Raw genomic sequence first — 12240 nt, forward strand, 5'->3', positions numbered from 1 at the left:
CATTGAAAAAATGTGTTCAGTATCTCACAAGACTTTATCTATTCTAGATACTGAATGTGAGATTTTAAAACAAAGACATGATCCACATCTGAATAATAATGAATCCCACAACAACCACATTTTATCCATATTTATTTTACTCTAAAAATGCATCAACACAAATCAAACATTACCAAATAATATAACTAACAGAATCGAACAAGGAATCTAGATTTTAAAGAGTGCAATAGAAAAACATTAAAACCATGAAGCACACGATGTTCCACTTGTTTAAAGCCCCTGCAGTTTGCTGTAAAGGTAAGAATAAGAAATACGAGCAATGACTCTCAAAGCAGTCTTTAAATGTTGATGGTAATATTAATAATCATACCTGTCCTCCACGGTTCTGCTGGAAGGATAGTAAACCTTAAAGGAGAAGCCACTTCTCGGAAAAGAGCCTTGAAAGCATAAGACAGAAACAGATTTCACATCAAACTCACTGAACGATCAGATTCCTCAGTCCGGCTGTGACACACACATGTATATATTATATTTCATGTTCACGTGTGGTGTTGTGTACCGGGTTGATGCACAGGCAGTCTGTGTTGCAAACGTTGAACGGGTCGTATTTGTCGGCGAAGACGATGACGTCAGGAACAGGATAAACTCGTAGAGCGTAATCGTACGGCCAGTGCACCGGACACACGTAGAGCGGCAGCGGCGTCAGATGACCTTGTGACAAGACGGTCTTCCCAAACTGCAGAACAAACACAAAAACACTCACTGTATGACAGTGAGTGATAATTATGATCATTATCACTGTCAGATGCACATCAATCATCAGTATTTTCCACATATACACGTCTTTAACACGTAAGAAAAATTTAGCAGATTTTTGTTCGTGTTCAAAGTTCAAGAAAACACCATGACTGTAGCTTTTCTATCAGAGGGAAACAATATAAAAGACTGAGTAATATGACTTTGAATAAAAAAGCTCAAAAATATATAAGAATTTAATTTGTAGATTGATAATATAATATCAATAAAATCATTTTTACTGTCTATTTGCAGCATAAAACAGCCACGTGTATGCTGTTCCACTGTAGTAATAGCAAAAAATGTTTTGATATGCTTATTTACACTCCCAATTCTATCTGACACCCTTCTCCTTGTCCCTTGAAACAGAGTGTGAAGGGGAAGAGTTCAGAATATTCCTCTAGGAACTGGGACTCCACTACTACACCGTCACACATCGTCTAGCTCCTGCAATACACACACCTGTACAGGTGTGCATTAGAGCCTTTAATTACCGTTCTATAATACTGCACCGCATACTGACACACACACACACACACACACACACACACACACTCAAGCCACAAGAGCATAAAATCGCAGTTTTTGAAGTGAACTCACTCACTATAAAGAGACACAGACTCACAACTTTCATCTCTTTCTCTAGAAATGGCAATATTTGAGTAGGGTTAGAAATGGGATTGACCCTTTATGATCCAGTCATTATTATGACATTGGTTTTGTAGTTGTATTATTAAAGGATCGTTAAATGATTCTTTAAATGCAAAGTATGCTATGTTATCATTTACTTTAAGAAATTTTTATAATAAAAAAAAAATTGATCCAGTTACTTAATTACTGCCAAAGTAACTAACTGCTTAAAGAAATCAACAGCAGCAGCTCATGACTATAATCTCAGAAGTCTGCTCTCTCTCTCTCTCACACACACACACACATATATATATATATATATATATATATATAAATACAGTCGTGGCCAAAAGTTTTGAGAATTACATAAATATTAGTTTTCAAAAAGTTTGCTGCTAAACTGCTTTTAGATCTTTGTTTCAGTTGTTTCTGTGATGTACTGAAATATAATTACAAGCACTTCATACGTTTCAAAGGCTTTTATCGACAATTACATGACATTTATGCAAAGAGTCAGTATTTGCAGTGTTGGCCCTTCTTTTTCAGGACCTCTGCAATTCGACTGGGCATGCTCTCAATCAACTTCTGGGCCAAATCCTGACTGATAGCAACCCATTCTTTCATAATCACTTCTTGGAGTTTGTCAGAATTAGTGGGTTTTTGTTTGTCCACCCGCCTCTTGAGGATTGACCACAAGTTCTCAATGGGATTAAGATCTGGGGAGTTTCCAGGCCATGGACCCAAAATCTCAACATTCTGGTCCCCGAGCCACTTAGTTATCACTTTTGCCTTATGGCACGGTGCTCCATCGTGCTGGAAAATGCATTGTTCTTCACCAAACTGTTGTTGGATTGTTGGAAGAAGTTGCTGTTGGAGGGTGTTTTGGTACTACCATTCTTTATTCATGGCTGTGTTTTTGGGCAGAATTGTGAGTGAGCCCACTCCCTTGGATGAGAAGCAACCCCACACATGAATGGTGTCAGGATGCTTTACTGTTGGCATGACACAGGACTGATGGTAGCACTCACCTTTTCTTCTCCGGACAAGCCTTTTTCTATGGAAGGCATTTTCTGCCAAATTTAAATAAATAAATGAAATGATTAAAATTAAAATTAAAACCAGATTAACGATTTCATTACAGAAAACTGTACGCAAAATATGTGACAAAATTGAGAATGAAATTAATGAAATGAATTTCATTTTCACGGTGACATACCTGTCAAATTGAAAAATAAAATGCAATTGGTGATTTCACATTTCATTTTCAATAGAGTCTCGAGGCAAGACTGCCAATATTAAAATGAAAAGCCAAACGTGAAAAAGAAACTACACATACAGTTTTAACAAAGCTCTTTATTAATGCTCACGCAATAATAGTGACACAATTCAAATTTAAATGTAAATTTTACTTGTCATTTTAATTCCTCTTTTATTTCACTGTTTTCATTTTCGTTTTCATTTTCAAAGACAACCTGCATGCAAATTATATGTTAATGAGTGGGTGTGGCTCAATTACATTGTTACGTGGAGGAGCTATAATGGCGGTTATGGCCAGTATAGCAGCAGAATTAAACCAGCTAGCAAACATTTCGGATGATAATGACTTCATTTTGCTACGAGTTGAATCTATCTTGGATAGGGGTGTTCCGATCACGATCGGCCGATCGTTAATGCGCATCTCGTCAGTAAAGCCGGTTCTCTAATCAGCGGTAAATTCCATCAGGTGCGTGGTTTCACATAGAGCAGCTGTTACTACACAGAGCCATTGTTAACTGAGAAGATGCGCAAATCCACGTTCATTTTCAGCGTTTATTGGCGCATCTTCTCAGTTAACAATGGCTCTGTGTAGTAACAGCTGCTCTATGTGAAATCACGCACCTGATGGAATTAACCGCTGATTAGAGAACCGGCTTTACTGACGAGATGCGCATTAACGATCGGCCGATCGTGATCGGAGCAGCCCTAATCTTGGATACACTTGGACATTTTGCAGCCGTCACAAACTCAGCAGACAGCAGATTTTCCGGGGAGTCTCGTGGAGGCTCAGGCCGAGGAACTGCAGTGGGTCGAGGGTTTGACGCATGCTGGTCAGGCTGGTTGTTTCTTCCACGTTCTAATGCTGCAGCAGCTTCCCGCAAAAGCTCACTAACAGATTCGCCATGTCTCGATTACAATATATTCACATTTTAATGTCGTTTCACACATTGTTTCAACCACCATTCAACTCATGCACACGAGACTTCGACGATTGTCTCTAGCGCCGTTACTTGAATAAGCCACACCCACTCATTAACATATAATTTGTATGCAGGTTGTCTTTGAAAATGAAAACGAAAATGAAAACAGTGAAATAAAAGAGGAATTAAAATAAGTAAAATTTACATTTAAATTTGAATTGTGTCACTATTATTGCGTGAGCGTTAATAAAGAGCTTTGTAAAAACTGTATGTGTAGTTTCTTTTTCACGTTTGCTTTTCATTTTAATATATTGGCAGTCTTGCCTCGAGACTCTATTGAAAATGAAATGTGAAATCAGCAATTGCATTTTATTTTTCAATTGGACAGGTATGTCACCGTGAAAATGAAATCATTTAATTTCATTCTCAATTTTGTCACATATTTTGCGTACAGTTATCTGTAATGAAATAGTTAATCTGGTTTTAATTTTAATCATTTCATTTATTTATTTAAATTTGGCAGAAAATGCCTTCCATATTTTTCCAGATGCCCCAAACAATCGGAAGGGGGCTTCATCGGAGAATATGACTTTGCCCCAGTCCTCAGCAGTCCATTCACTATACTTTCTGCAGAAGATTAATCTGTCCCTGATGTTTTTTTGGAGAGAAGTGGCTTCTTTGCTGCCCTTCTTGACACCAGGCCATCTTCCAGAAGTCTTGTCCTCACTGTGCGTGCAGATGCGCTCACACCTGCCTCCTGCCATTCCTGAGCAAGCTCTGCACTGGTGGCACTCCGATCCCGCAGCTCAATCCTCTTTAGGAGACCATCCTGGCGCTTGCTGGACTTTCTTGGACGCCCTGAAGCCTTCTTTACAAGAATTGAACCTCTTTCCTTGAAGTTCTTGATGATGCTATAAATTGTTGATTTAGGTGCAATCTTAGTAGCCACAATATCCTTGCCTGTGAAGCCATTTTTATGCAACGCAATGATGGCTGCACGCGTTTCTTTGCAGGTCACCATGGTTAACAATGGAAGAACAATGATTTCAAGCATCACCCTCCTTTTAACATGTCAAGTCTGCCATTCTAACCCAATCAGCCTGACATGTCAATGTCACCTTTATTTATATAGCGCTTTAAACAAAATACATTGCGTCAAAGCAACTGAACAACATTCATTAGGAAAACAGTGTCAATAATGCAAAGATGATAGTTAAAGGCAGTTCATCATTGGATTCAGTTATGTCATCTCTGTTCAGTTAAATAGTGTCTGTCCATTTATTTGCAATCAAGTCAACGATATCGCTGTAGATGAAGTGTCCCCAACTAAGCAAGCCAGAGGCGACAGCGGCAAGGAACCGAAACTCCATCGGTGACAGAATGGAGAAAAAAACCTTGGGAGAAACCAGGCTCAGTTGGGGGGCCAGTTCTCCTCTGACCAGACGAAACCAGTAGTTCAATTCCAGGCTGCAGCAAAGTCAGATTGTGCAGAAGAATCATCTGTTTCCTGTGGTCTTGTCCTGGTGCTCCTCTGAGACAAGGTCTTTACAGGGGATCTGTATCTGGGGCTCTAGTTGTCCTGGTCTCCGCTGTCTTTCAGGGATGTAGAGGTCCTTTCTAGGTGCTGATCCAGCATCTGGTCTGGATACGTACTGGATCCGGGTGACTGCAGTGACCCTCTGATCTGGACACAGACTGGATCTGGTGGCCACGGTGACCTCGGAACAAGAGAGAAACAGACAAATATTAGCGTAGATGCCATTCTTCTAATGATGTAGCAAGTACATGGGTTGTTATGGGAAGTGTTTCCGGTTCCGGTTTACCTAATTAATGCAGCCTAAAAATCCTTTAACGGATTTGGATAATAAAAGCATATTAGTATGTTATGTGTATGCCAGGTTAAAGAGATGGGTCTTTAATCTAGATTTAAACTGCAAGAGTGTGTCTGCCTCCCGAACAATGTTAGGTAGGTTATTCCAGAGTTTGGGCGCCAAATAGGAAAAGGATCTGCCGCCTGCAGTTGATTTTGATATTCTAGGTATTATCAAATTGCCTGAGTTTTGAGAACGTAGCGGACGTAGAGGATTATAATGTAAAAGGAGCTCATTCAAATACTGAGGTGCTAAACCATTCAGGGCTTTATAAGTAATAAGCAATATTTTAAAATCTATGCGATGCTTGATAGGGAGCCAGTGCAGTGTTGACAGGACCGGGCTAATATGGTCATACTTCCTGGTTCTAGTAAGAACTCTTGCTGCTGCATTTTGGACTAGCTGTAGTTTGTTTACTAAGCGTGCAGAACAACCACCCAATAAAGCATTACAATAATCTAACCTTGAGGTCATAAATGCATGGATTAACATTTCTGCATTTGACATTGAGAGCATAGGCCGTAATTTAGATATATTTTTGAGATGGAAAAATGCAGTTTTACAAATGCTAGAAACGTGGCTTTCTAAGGAAAGATTGCGATCAAGTAGCACACCTAGGTTCCTAACTGATGACGAAGAATTGACAGAGCAACCATCAAGTCTTAGACAGTGTTCTAGGTTATTACAAGCAGAGTTTTTAGGTCCTATAATTAACACCTCTGTTTTTTCAGAATTTAGCAGTAAGAAATTACTCGTCATCCAGTTTTTTATATCGAATATGCAATCCATTAATGATCTCCAGCCTTGTGCTCGTCAACATTCTCACCTGAGTTAACAAGACGATAACTGAAATGATCTCAGCAGCTCCTTTAATGACAGCAATGAAATGCAGTGGAAAGGGTTTTTTGGGATTAAGTTAATTTTCATGGCAAAGAAGGACTATGCAATTCATCTGATCACTCTTCATAACATTCTGGAGTATATGCAAATTGCTATTATAAAAACTTAAGCAGCAACTTTTCCAAATTTTTCCAATATTTATGTAATTCTCAAAACTTTTGGCCACGACTGTATATTATTCTCCCGAGACCCGTACCTCACTAGGTAATCAGCTCATTAGCTCAGATCAGTGGAGAACTAACGTATTACTGCAGAAAATGTTGGGGATAAGCTAACGTTACTCCAAAAATAACAGACCGAGAATTTTCATCACAAAATCAAAATTCCATTTTAATCATAATATATATGATTAATCATAATATGTGTGGGTTTGTTTTACACACGAGACTCTAACTGCCCTGACCGCGTATGCCTTTTCCATAGTAGAATTGCGAATTAGAACTGCGCTGCGTGCGCAATTATTGAAAAACAATAGGATTGATGATTATTTTATACAAAATCCGACGGAATATCAATATATCTCATATGTAATACGTTTAAAAACGTGTAAAAAACTGCAGATGGATGTTATATTGTGAACGCTTGCTTAGCATGGAGCTTTCAGTGGAGTTACGACAGTCGTTTCATAATAGGTATGATGTCCTTTTATGAATGACAACACAGTGCATTGATCTCATAAGGCACAATTATTTTATCTATAATGCCGTTCAGTGTGCAATATGTGTGTGTAGACTGTATATTTTTTCACATCACAAAACACTTTACCTTAATGCCGTTTTTAAGAGGAGCAGCGCCACTTCTCCTGTGTTCAAAACTCATTCTCTTCTTGGAGGGAGCCCGGTCTACAGGGTGTCACGTGATTTTCGTGCATCTAACCTGGACATTGCCATTGCCAACATCGGACCGACAATATGGCAAAATCATTTACTATGGTGATAAGTATATGGTGATTTTTCTTAATTATTTAAGTATTTGAAATACTCTAAATACACTCCCTCAAAATATTTTGTTACAAACTACATTTTATTTTTTCCACACCTGCAAAATACAAATGACAAAATACACTAAAGTAATTAAATACGTATTTAAAATACATTTAATTGAAATACTGCCCATGTCTGCCTACAACACAATAGATCCATTATTGAAACTCAGTGAAAGTTTGATCATGGCACATTTGGTAACACAAACAGTACCAACGGTACTCATAGTTCAATTCCAGGCTGCAGCAAAGTCAGATTGTGCAGAAGAATCATCTGTTTCCTGTGGTCTTGTCCTGGTGCTCCTCTGAGACAAGGTCTTTACAGGGGATCTGTATCTGGGGCTCTAGTTGTCCTGGTCTCCGCTGTCTTTCAGGGATGTAGAGGTCCTTTCTAGGTGCTGATCCAGCATCTGGTCTGGATACGTACTGGATCCGGGTGACTGCAGTGACCCTCTGATCTGGACACAGACTGGATCTGGTGGCCACGGTGACCTCGGAACAAGAGAGAAACAGACTAATATTAGCGTAGATGCCATTCTTCTAATGATGTAGCAAGTACATAGGGTGTTATGGGAAGTGTTTCCGGTTCCGGTTTACCTAATTAATGCAGCCTAAAAATCCTTTAACGGATTTGGATATTAAAAGCATATTAGTATGTTATGTGTAAGCCAGGTTAAAGAGATAGGTCTTTAATCTAGATTTAAACTGCAAGAGTGTGTCTGCCTCCCGAACAATGTTAGGTAGGTTATTCCAGAGTTTAGGCGCCAAATAGGAAAAGGATCTGCCGCCCGCAGATGATTTTGATATTCTAGGTATAATCAAATTGCCTTTTGAGAACGTAGCGGACGTAGAGGATTATATTATTTTTTATATTAGCAATATTTTAAAATCTATACGATGCTTGATAGGGAGCCAGTGCAGTGTTGACAGGACCGGGCTAATATGGTCATACTTCCTGGTTCTAGTAAGAACTCTTGCTGCTGCATTTTGGACTAGCTGTAGTTTGTTTACTAAGCGTGCAGAACAACCACCCAATAAAGCATTACAATAATCTAACCTTGAGGTCATAAATGCATGGAGGAGAGCATAGGCCGTAATTTAGATATATTTTTTAGATGGAAAAATGAAGTTTTACAAATGCTAGAAACATGGCTTTCTAAGGAAAGATTGCGATCAAATAGCACACCTAGGTTCCTAACTGATGACGAAGAATTGACAGAGCAACCTTAGACAAGTCTTAGACAGTGTTCTAGGTTATTACAAGTGGAGTTTTTAGGTCCTATAATTAACACCTCTGTTTTTTCAGAATTTATCAGTAAGAAATTACTCGTCATCCAGTTTTTTATATCGACTATGCATTCCATTAGTTTTTCAAATTGGTGTGTTTCACCGGGCCGCGAAGAAATATAGAGCTGAGTATCATCAGCATAACAGTGAAAGCTAACACCATGTTTCCTGATGATATCTCCCAAGGGTAACATATAAAGCGTGAAGAGTAGCGGCCCTAGTACTGAGCCTTGAGGTACTCCATACTGCACTTCTGATCGATAGGATACATCTTCATTCACTGCTACGAACTGATGGCGGTCATATAAGTACGATTTAAACCATGCTAATGCACTTCCATTGATGCCAACAAAGTGTTCAAGTCTATGCAAAAGACTTGTACACCATATCATCATCATCATCAGCGCTTGTTCCGCAGTGCGTGAGGCAGAACCTGATTTTACCAAGTGAGACATGTTTCTGGGACAACATCTTTGTTGACCCTAGAACAACATTGTGATCAACCAATCAGATTTGAAAAACAAGTTAATAGATTTTGTGAAGTTTACGCTTACAATCACTGTTAGGTGCTTGTACATCAGTGTCATTCATCTATCATTTCCTCTGATTTTAAGGATCACTCATGGTTAAGGTTAGGTTTAGGTGTAGGGATATGGTCAAGACTACATTTTTTGAGTAAAATGTTGTTCCAGGGTCAACAAAATATGTTGACCTAGATACACCTCAGCAATATCAGAACAGTGCATCAGTGAGCGCGCAGAGGGTTGCCAGATTGCACAAATTAAATAAAATTCCGGGAAGAAAGTGTATCCTTAAAGAAATGCTCTGTCTCGGGGCTTAAAGCTCTTTACATCTGGCAACCACAAGCATGAACACTAATGAAGAGCAATGCAAGATAATTAATGCAAATGCCAAATTAAAAACACGTTTAAGGTTTCAATCGGCCAATATCGTGACGATTATTTTTAATTAATCAAGAAAAGTGGATATCATTATCTAGATTAAAATATGATTATTTGTGCAGCCCTGTGTGAGTGTGTGTGTAAAACTGAGTTTGTGATTGTGTGTATGTCTGAGAGAGAGTGTGTGTGTGTGTGTGCGTGTGATTGTGAGTGTGTATGTGTGAAAGTGTGTGTGCGTGCGTGTGAGATAGAGAGTGTGTGTGTGCGTGTGTGCGTGTGAGATAGAGAGTGTGTGTGTGTGTGTGTGTGTGTGATTGTGTATGTGTGAGAGAGAGAGAGTGTGTGTGTGATTGTGTATGTGTGAGAGAGAGAGTGTGTGTGTGTGTGTGTGTGAGAGAGAGAGAGAGAGAGAGAGAGAGAGAGTGCGTGTGTATGTGTGAGAGTGTGTGTGCGCGCGTGTGTGAGAGAGTGTGTGTGAGTGTGTGTGTGTGTGTGTGTGAGAGAGAGAGAGAAAGAGAGAGAGTGTGTGTGTGTGTGTAAGAGAGTGTGTGAGTGTGAGAGAGTGTGAGTGTGTGTGTGAGAGAGTGAGTGTGTGTGTGTGAGAGAGAGAGAAAGAGTGTGTGTGTGTGTGTGTGTGTGTGTGTGTGTGTGTGTGTAAGAGAGACAGAGAGAGTGTGAGTGTGTGTGTGTGTGTGTGTGAGTGAGAGAGAGAGAGAGAGAGAGAGCTGGACGACACAGAGACCTGGTTATCTGAAGAAGAGCGAGTCTGTAATGAATGTAGATCAGGATCAGATGAGACGGAGACTAATACACATCCTTCAGAGACTCACTGTACAGTCTAATACAGCGGAAAACTCTCCATGAACATGACAGATTCACAATATTACACACTGAAGGACCTGCTTCCTCTTTAGTAGAACGTTATATTTACAAATTACCACAAACTAAGAGATAAAGAGTGATCTAATCCCTCACTGTTCTGCAGCAGATGTTGACCTATGACCCCGAGGAGAACATCAGCACCCTGCTTCAGAGAACCACGGTACGCTTCACTTACAGATGAACATCTGACCTGTAAATGCATTCCTCAGTGATGTGAGAGAACTCCAGCAGGCTTTCTGTGGGGTGTTTTCTGCAGAATGTCCGAGAGGAATCGTGGATCAGCTGTGGCACAATCAGGTATTATATTATATATTAGACACAACACACACACAATTATTAACGAGACACTAATAATGAAAACATGAGGGAAGCAGCTGAAGCTGAACGAACATCCCTTCAGACATAAATCACGTGAACACACATAAACAGCTCTGCAGGAGCTTCGTTTGCACAGAATAGACGAGTGACGTGATGGATACAATAATGATGCAGTGAATTAACCTAAACAGACAATGACGAGTGAGTATTGTGCTTCTTTGGAGTATTATTTCAGCAGCACATTTTTGTTAACTTCAATAAATACTAGTGCTGTCAAACGATTATTCCCATCCAAAATAAAAACTTTGTTTGCATAATATGTGTTTGTACGGTGAAACTTATTTACTGATGAATACACTCGCATGTATACATTTAAGAAAAATATGTTACGTCTATATACTATATTTCTATAATATAAATATATACACAAATATGTTCAACATGTATGCTGTTTGTGTCTTTATATTAACATTATGTGTGTTTACAGTGTATATTATGTACACAAACCTATTTTGGGGCTGATTAATCATTTGACAGCAGCAATGATTAAAACATAAAACGTTTAACAAACATTATTCAATTTAAGTTGTGCTTTGTCTTCATCTAATTAACGTTAAACATAGTTGCTGTTCTGACAGAGAGAGCAGTACATAAAGAGTTAAACTCACAGACTCTCTGCAGCATCTCAAGCACAGCTCACATTTCCCAAAACTCAACGCGGTGAAAAATGAAGAAAAAGTCTGCTGCTTTCCATCATCTAACCCAAATCGGATAAATGAATCTGTCTAAACCAGACGGTCTCAGAGACAGAGATGGAGACAGAGACGGTCTCAGAGACAGAGACGGTGTCAGAGAAGGAGACAGAGACGGTCTCAGAGAAGGAGACAGTGTCAGAGACTCAGAGACAGTGTCAGAGACTCAGAGACGGAGACAGTATCAGAAAAGGAGACAGAGACTGTCTCAGAGACGGAGATGGAAACGGTATAAGAGACAGAGATGGAGACAGTGTCAGAGACTCAGAGACAGAGACGGTGACAGTATCAGAGAAGGAGACAGAGACGGTCTCCGAGACAGAGACGGTCTCAGAAACAGAGACGGTCTCGGAGACGGTCTCCGAAACAGAGACGGACGGTCTCAGAGACAGAGATGGAGACGGTCTCAGAGACAGAGACGGTCTCAGAGACAGAGATGGAGACGGTCTCAGAAACAGAGACGGTCTCGGACACAGAGACAGAGACGGTCTCAGAGACAGAGACAGAGACGGTCTCAGAAACAGAGACGGTCTCGGAGACGGTCTCAGAAACAGAGACGGACGGTCTCAGAGACAGAGATGGAGACGGTCTCAGAGACAGAGACGGTCTCAGAGACAGAGATGGAGACGGTCTCAGAGACAGAGACGGACGGTCTCAGAGACAGAGACGGACGGTCTCAGAGACAGAGATGGAGACGGTCTCAGAGACAGAGATGGAGACGGTCTCCGAAACAGAGACAGAGAC

At 40.0% G+C, this 12240-nt stretch overlaps 1 long non-coding RNA gene across 1 annotated transcript; it reads right to left on the reverse strand.

Annotated features, from left to right (window-relative positions):
• Positions 1–115: 115 nt before the first annotated feature.
• On the reverse strand, positions 116–438 carry LOC132113114 (uncharacterized). Its single transcript, XR_009425083.1, has 2 exons — positions 371–438; positions 116–289 (listed from the first exon to the last, which is right to left on the reverse strand). It is a non-coding gene; the product is annotated as an uncharacterized LOC132113114 (long non-coding RNA).
• Positions 439–12240: the final 11802 nt, after the last annotated feature.

The sequence above is a fragment of the Carassius carassius genome, chromosome 32 (assembly GCF_963082965.1).
Source record: "Carassius carassius chromosome 32, fCarCar2.1, whole genome shotgun sequence".
NCBI lineage: Eukaryota > Metazoa > Chordata > Actinopteri > Cypriniformes > Cyprinidae > Carassius > Carassius carassius.